Raw genomic sequence first — 7,040 nt, forward strand, 5'->3', positions numbered from 1 at the left:
TCATCCATTGCGCTTTTTAAAATGTATATCACCAGCAATTATTTTAAAAATGTGTAATATTTTATAGGATTAGTTTTCCATTGGTTCAAATAATTTCATGTTAAGGCTCTCAGATTCCAAACTCCAATTGGTATAGTGTCTAGAAAGAACAAATCATTCCACAGATGGCACAACCGGTCCGACTTTAGTCCTACGCATCAAAGTTCATCCCCATGTGTTTTCATTTCCAAAACCAAGCAGCTGAGATCTCACATCATATGACTCATATTTGGTACGCAGTGCACTTTAAACCTGAAAAATTCACAGACACCATCATAAGAAGTTTGAAAAATATACTCCATCTTTAAAATGGTCTGTGCAATAAATGCATTAATCCCCCTCCAAGGCTCTGCCTGCTAGCAAACATGCATTTATAAACATAATGTCCCTCCTAAATTACTGTGCATATCATACACGAACCATTATTCTCATCGATTTAGAATGTTTATTGAATTCGTACTCAAACACCGTGTATTATAGTTAAAATCTATAATTACATAGGAAGGAATGATTACTGGTTTCATATTACATTATTAATTGCTCCTCACCAAGTTTGCTTTAATTTGCTGCTGGTCAGTATACTAGAATGTATAAACAGCAAAATCATTTAAGTTCCATGGATTTTTGACTTCTTCTTGGACTCTGTTCAACCGTTCAGTGCTGCTATCATATTGATAATAGCTAAGATTTTATTTGGCATGAGCAAGAATTGGGAGATTATTTCAGCAGCTGTCTGTAAAGTTATATTACCCTGTTGTCCTTCGTGTGGACTCTGTGATTCCATTCTATGGACCCTGTGTAATTGTGTCTATGTTCACCTATTTGCATCCCCTGTTTAATGCTCTACCCTGACTAATATGACTAGAGGGGGAGATGGTGATGTCATTGGGCTAGTAATCCAGAACCCTAAGGCTAATATTCAGAGGAAAATAGATTTAAAATCCCACCATGGCAGATGTTTGAAAGTCCAGAATTAAAAATCTAGTCTAACAGTGACCATGGATCCACTGTCAAAGTTTGGTGCCTGGATCTGTTGGATGGTGCGCCCATCTTTGATGACATTGCCTTCCAGAAAGGGTGTGGACCTAGAAGGATGTGAAGCCACTGTAGTAGATAGCTCATCAACAGGAGGTGCTGTAAGTAAGACAGGAAGATTAACAGGAGGTGAAAGAGATGATGCGGAACTGTAAATGCCCTCTGATGCTTGACATTCTGGCTCCCTGTATCACCCTCTGCGAAGAGGACCTCATTCTTCTCCTTTATGGTCTCTGGCATTAGATACAGGAGAGGATCAATGTAAGAAGGGGCAGATCCAGCTGTCCTGGGTGCCATACCACTGGTTGCCTTGTGATGTCTCACTTCCTTCTACTAAAGCAGAAGGGTTTTGGATAAACAGCAGACTTGTCCTTTAAGACAACCAGTGGCATTGCCTCCATTGCCACCTACGCTGGCTCTGAAGAAACCTGTCTAACTTTTGCAGCTGTACAGAACTTTGGTTAGGCCACATTTGGAATATTATTTACAATTCTGGTTGCCACACTATAAAAAGGATGTGAAGGCTTCAGAGAGGGTGCAGAAATGGTTTACCAGGATATTGCTCGGTTTGGAGGATATTAGCAATGAGGAGAGAGTGGACAAACTTGGTTTGCTTTAAATTAAACGTTGAAGGATGAGGAGCAACCTGATAGAAGTTCACAAAATTATGAGAAGCATGAATAGAATGCATAGTCAGAATCTTTCTCCCTGTGTAGAAATGACAATTACTAGGTGACATAAATATGAGGTAAAAGGGAATAAGTTTAAAGGAGATGTGAGAGCCAGGTGTCTGGGTGGTAAGTGCCTGGAATGTGCTGCCAGAGGAAGTGGTGGAGGCAGACACAATAGCAATGTTTAAGAGGCATCTTGACAGATACAAGAATAGGCAGGAAATAGAGAGAAATGGACTGCAAGGAGGCAAAAGGTTTTTAGTTTAGAAAGGCTTCATACATCAGTGTAGTGTTGGTGGGCTGTAGGGCCGGTTCCTGTGCTGCACTGTTCTTTGTTCGTTCCAACATCAGAGTGATGGAAACTCATCACATTGTAGTGAGTTGAAACATGGCCATTTTTTCCCAAATGTAAATATTGGCGCAAACTCAAATCCACCAATTTCAGGTCTATAGTGTGTGCTGCAGTGCAAATGGCATATGTTCTTTGAGGTACAATTTTCAAGCACTTTGTTGCCAAGGCAGAGACTGTCTTAAAAATTCGGTAATTTTATTGCAAGTCTTGTCATGAAGACTAACATTTATACCTTAGCTGTTTTTCTTAAAACTGGATACTTTCTATTCGGCTGATATACATTGCTTTAACTTTCCTTAGTAATACTTACTATTCCTACTCTGTAAACTACTGACTCCGTCCCAAGGAACAACCCTGTGAGCTACCTTGCCCAAATGAATGTTATTCAGGTGTAGGTGTCCATATATAATGCTGACAGACTGTTTCACAAGGAACAAAGAGAATCCTGACCTTCGTGTTCAATGCTTTAAAAATGAGCAGTTCCTGGGATGTTGAGTCTGTTAAGGTAATGACAGGAATTATTTGTTGATGTTTAAAGTAAAATAAAGGTGTCTTATAAATAATAGTGCCTTTCGTGGTACACAGTGAATATCTCAGTTAGCTTGACAGCTGGTTTGTGATGCAAGAATACACCAATAGTGTGGGTTCAGTTGGAGAACTGGCTGAGCTTATTATGAAGGACTCTTCTTGTCAATCTCTCCTCTTGCCTGAGGCATGGTGACCCTCAGGTTAAACCACCCACCAATCCTTGCTCTCTAATGGGAGAGGAGCATCATGGCTCAGTAGGACTGTGGCGACTCTACCTTTTACCTGTAAATATCTGACCGATAGAATGGCAATAATCCTGTAACAGGTTTCAACACTGAAGCTGTCATTGTTGATTTGTTTAGGCTGGTACAGTTGGGATTACAACTGGAGATGGTGACAAACATCATCTATGTGTACTGCTTTTCACTTGAGGCAACTTGGCTTTAACAAGATGGTTGAATGCTTGAGATAAGATTCCAATTTTAACCGTCAGGCTTCAACATCTGGAACTGGCCCCCGTGCCCAAAGGCAGAGATATGATGTGCAAATTGAGGTATGAGGTGGTTCTCTAGGGGCCAGACCAATATCACACTGATACCGTTATCACTGTGCTGGAGAATCTGGTTAACTGAGACAAGTTCTTTTTCCACACAAACTGGCACCTGAATGGCATGGTCATAATGTTAGTTGCAGTGTTGTCGAACATGTTGGCAGAACGTTCAATGAAAACTCTCCACCCACGACTTCTGGCGGCCAGGGTTTGAATATATCGACTTTACTTGTGGGGCCTGACAGGAGTGCTCCTCTTGAGACCATGGAAATATTGCACAGCACTACTGGCTTGGACTTGCCCTATCGTGGCGTTGACCTCCTTTTCCCTATGAGCCCTTACCCAATGGCACCCCCATTCCTGTAGCCAAACAAGCAGTGAGATGCAACAGGATCCTATTTGACCTCTGCACTTAGCCTGATAAAAACATATGTGGCCGGGTCGTGGCATTCATGGAAGCCTAGAGACAGTCTTTCAGCACCCAGCTACCTGGTTCCTGTTCCTAACTCCTAATTCCTACTTCGTGGTTGCCTGTTGAAAGGTTCACAGGTGGGGACATTATGTGTGTATTACAACCATTGATTCCACCGATTGAAAATAGTACTACCACTGCCTGTACGCAGCATTACCATTTAGTTGAGGACAGAAAATGTGACTCATCACCTTATTTGAAAGATACAAAAATGGGGTGAAGAGCAGAAAGCTGAACCCCCAATCTAAGAACCTGATTCAGTCTTACAATTGGGCCCCAGCCCTGCCTTTAGCACTAGCATTTGAACTTATGTTTCATGTTTTTCACAGCTTTGGAAAGGATTTCTTTTCTGGATTCTTCAAGGTTATTGGAAATAACATTAAACATAATTTCCATTAAGTTGTAATCAAGAAATAGGTAAGCTCTGGATTCAGGGTCCTTCAGCAAATATCGTCCATTGCTATTGCACAACAGCTTGATGCACCACATGGTAGCTGTAGTAATGTTTCAAACAAATTTTCCAAGGCATTCATCAATGTGCTTCTTCATATTCAAACAGCTGTCCTATTAGAAAAGCACAAGCACAAACTCTTGTAATGCAATTTTCTAAGGATCAATTCAGCATTTTCAATATTGAGTATTACAGAAAAATGGTACATTTTTTGAAAGATTTCATCTTGCATTAATCATCTAATTGGTGCATTCTCTATGGGGACAGTCCACCAATCAAAATTTTCTTGCCAACCAGCATCCTCTTCTCATTCAGTATAAATGTTGTTTTCCATTTATTTTGTAAGGTTTTGCGAATTGACCCGAAGACGCAAGACAAAAAGCTGCAATGAAGTATCTCTTTCTTTGGAAATACTCAGATTCTGTTCTACAAAACAACTACTTGCAATGTTGTTGAAAATGTAATGACTTTAACAAGGGATATAGATGCACTAATAGGTTCTTGCAATGGAGCCATCAAAAGGTTGGTTTCACTGATTGCAACTGCTAATAAGTTACATGCCAACCAATGACCTCTACCCATCATAATCTGCTCTTACGTTCTCCATGTCAACTCACCTAGAATCTACCGTAGGCAGACCTCAGGACCCATGATGATATTAAATACAATCATGATCTGTGTATCTATTACTACATATTACATCACCATATAAACAAAACAGCTCAGCCCCTTGGGTCTGAACGATCAATGGTCACAATGTGGTATTATCCTGATTGCCACAACTAGCATGATAGATCATAGAATCCTTACAGTGTGGAAACAGACCCTTTGGCCCAACAAGTCCACACCAACCCTCAGAGCATCCCACCCAGACCCATCCCCTTATAACCCATCTAATCTACACATCCCTGAACACTATGGGCAATTTAGCATGGCCGATCCACCTAGCCTACACATCTTCGGACTGTGGGAGGAAACTGGAGCACCCGGAGTAAACCCACGCAGACACAGGGAGAACATGCAAACTCCACACAGACAGTCACCTGAGCCTGGAATTGAACCTGGGTCCCTGGCGCAGTGAGGCAGCAGTGCTAACCACTGAGCCACTGTGCCACCCTGGTCACTTGATGTGGTAGCTTGTTCTCTGCCAGTCTGCAACTCAGAGTAAGAGTTGTTTGAGAGAGATCACTGCCACCAATCCTTCTTTGTCTTTAAATTCTGAAGAACAGTCATATCAGACTTTCAAAATTAACACCAATTCTTACTGCACAGAAGCTGCCAGACCTATTGAGTCTCTCCAGCACTCTCTGCACTTGCTCCTTTGTCTTTGCTTTGCCTTGGACCTTTCTAATGAGTAGTGGCATAGGATACACCATGATAGGTCATCTATAGGAAAGATATTCTTCAGTGACAAAATGGCTTATTACATGATAACAATTACCACAAATGCATTCTAGTCAGGCATAATAACTTGGATCTTAGAGAGCTGGCATAGATACATCTGTTGTTGTTGAGAGCTGGAATAGAACCCCTTGTCTCCACCCACAGGCTGTATGACATCAATAGAATGGGTGAATTAGCAGAATACATCCAATGTAAAAAGAATATTAACTCCTTTTGAAACGTAACCTTATCCAACAGGAATATGTGTTGTTTACCTCAGACAGGAAATCAAGTGTTTGTCTGTATGAATATTTTGCATAAACCAAAACAGGGTGGGCTTCACTTGCTTGGCCACAGGCTGCAACATGGAATGCTTCCTTCACCCTATAGTGGGTAAATGTTGGAATGTCATTTGAGTTTGCAACGCTCTGAGGAATGAAGACACTGGGATTTAGGCATTGTGATTCCAGAGCCATACCAACTTATTATTTTGAAGGCTGTCATCTTTTAGGCATTGACCTGTGTAATAAGTCAATTTTTAAAAGTAATTATAGCAGTCTGGATATTTTAGAGGCCCCACCAACCTCTTTGTCTCTTTGTATGCCCTAGTTTTAGTGTATCTCTCATAAAACCCTTTGCAGCAGTTTCATAATTATTTATGGCATTGTGGAGAATCTCATGTTCAGTTAAATCAGACTCTTTGCTTCTTTCCACCTCTATTAATTTCTTCCTGTAGATAAAACCCCAGTTGCGGACCCAAAATGGTTGCTAATCTTCCCAATTTACCATTGCAAGACCACTGAAGTCTTGATCCATTAATCTGTTAATGTTCTCAGCTGCTACATTGAGGTGTTTGTCTAGACTGGCGTTCTGGACAAGGCCACCATTCATTGGGATCCCCTTTTTTGTGTAGTGTGGATAAAGCCCCAGTTGCCTCTTGTAGAAAATGGTGATCTTCTTCCCAATATGGAGCCCATTTTCATTCGCAACAATACCATATTCATCCAGATTCAATTTAATTCCAAAACTAGTTTTGCAATTTGCAGTAGGTTTGTTCCAAATCACAGCAAATGGCTTATTGCAAATCTTTGGGGAGGGTGGTGTTGGTTTAGCTTCTAATCCCTGATATGGTCGTTAGATGGGTAGAGAGATAAACTAAGATGCATATGAGTTATGTGAGAGCTGATAACATGATTGTGGCTCTTTCCTAAGCAATTGGTCAAGTTCTCCCAATCTTGTAAGACAAGAAAAAAAAACACAAAAAGGTTCAATGGGAAACCGAAGACATTCCAAACTAACCAATCTAGCACTCGAGGTTCATTGTATAATTGTTAGTCACACAACATTGAAGGACTAAGTGTTGATCTCTGAAGTGTGATAGTGGTAAAAATGTGTTAAAAATATTCAATTTCCATCAGAGATAGTAGGAACTGCAGATGCTGGAGAATCTGAGACAACAAGGTGCAGGGCTGGATGAACACAGCAGGCCAAGCAGCATCATAGGAGCAGAGAGGCTGACGTTTCGGGCCTAGACCCTTCATCAGAAAAGGGGGAGGGGA

At 41.0% G+C, this 7,040-nt stretch overlaps 1 pseudogene; it reads right to left on the reverse strand.

Moving 5' to 3' along the window:
* Positions 1 to 5,756: 5,756 nt before the first annotated feature.
* LOC125482517 lies at positions 5,757 to 6,603 on the reverse strand (annotated as a pseudogene).
* Between the last annotated feature and the right edge of the window lie 437 nt (positions 6,604 to 7,040).

Source organism: Rhincodon typus, unplaced genomic scaffold, assembly GCF_021869965.1.
Source record: "Rhincodon typus isolate 14 unplaced genomic scaffold, sRhiTyp1.1 hic_rhity00011636, whole genome shotgun sequence".
Classification (NCBI taxonomy): domain Eukaryota; kingdom Metazoa; phylum Chordata; class Chondrichthyes; order Orectolobiformes; family Rhincodontidae; genus Rhincodon; species Rhincodon typus.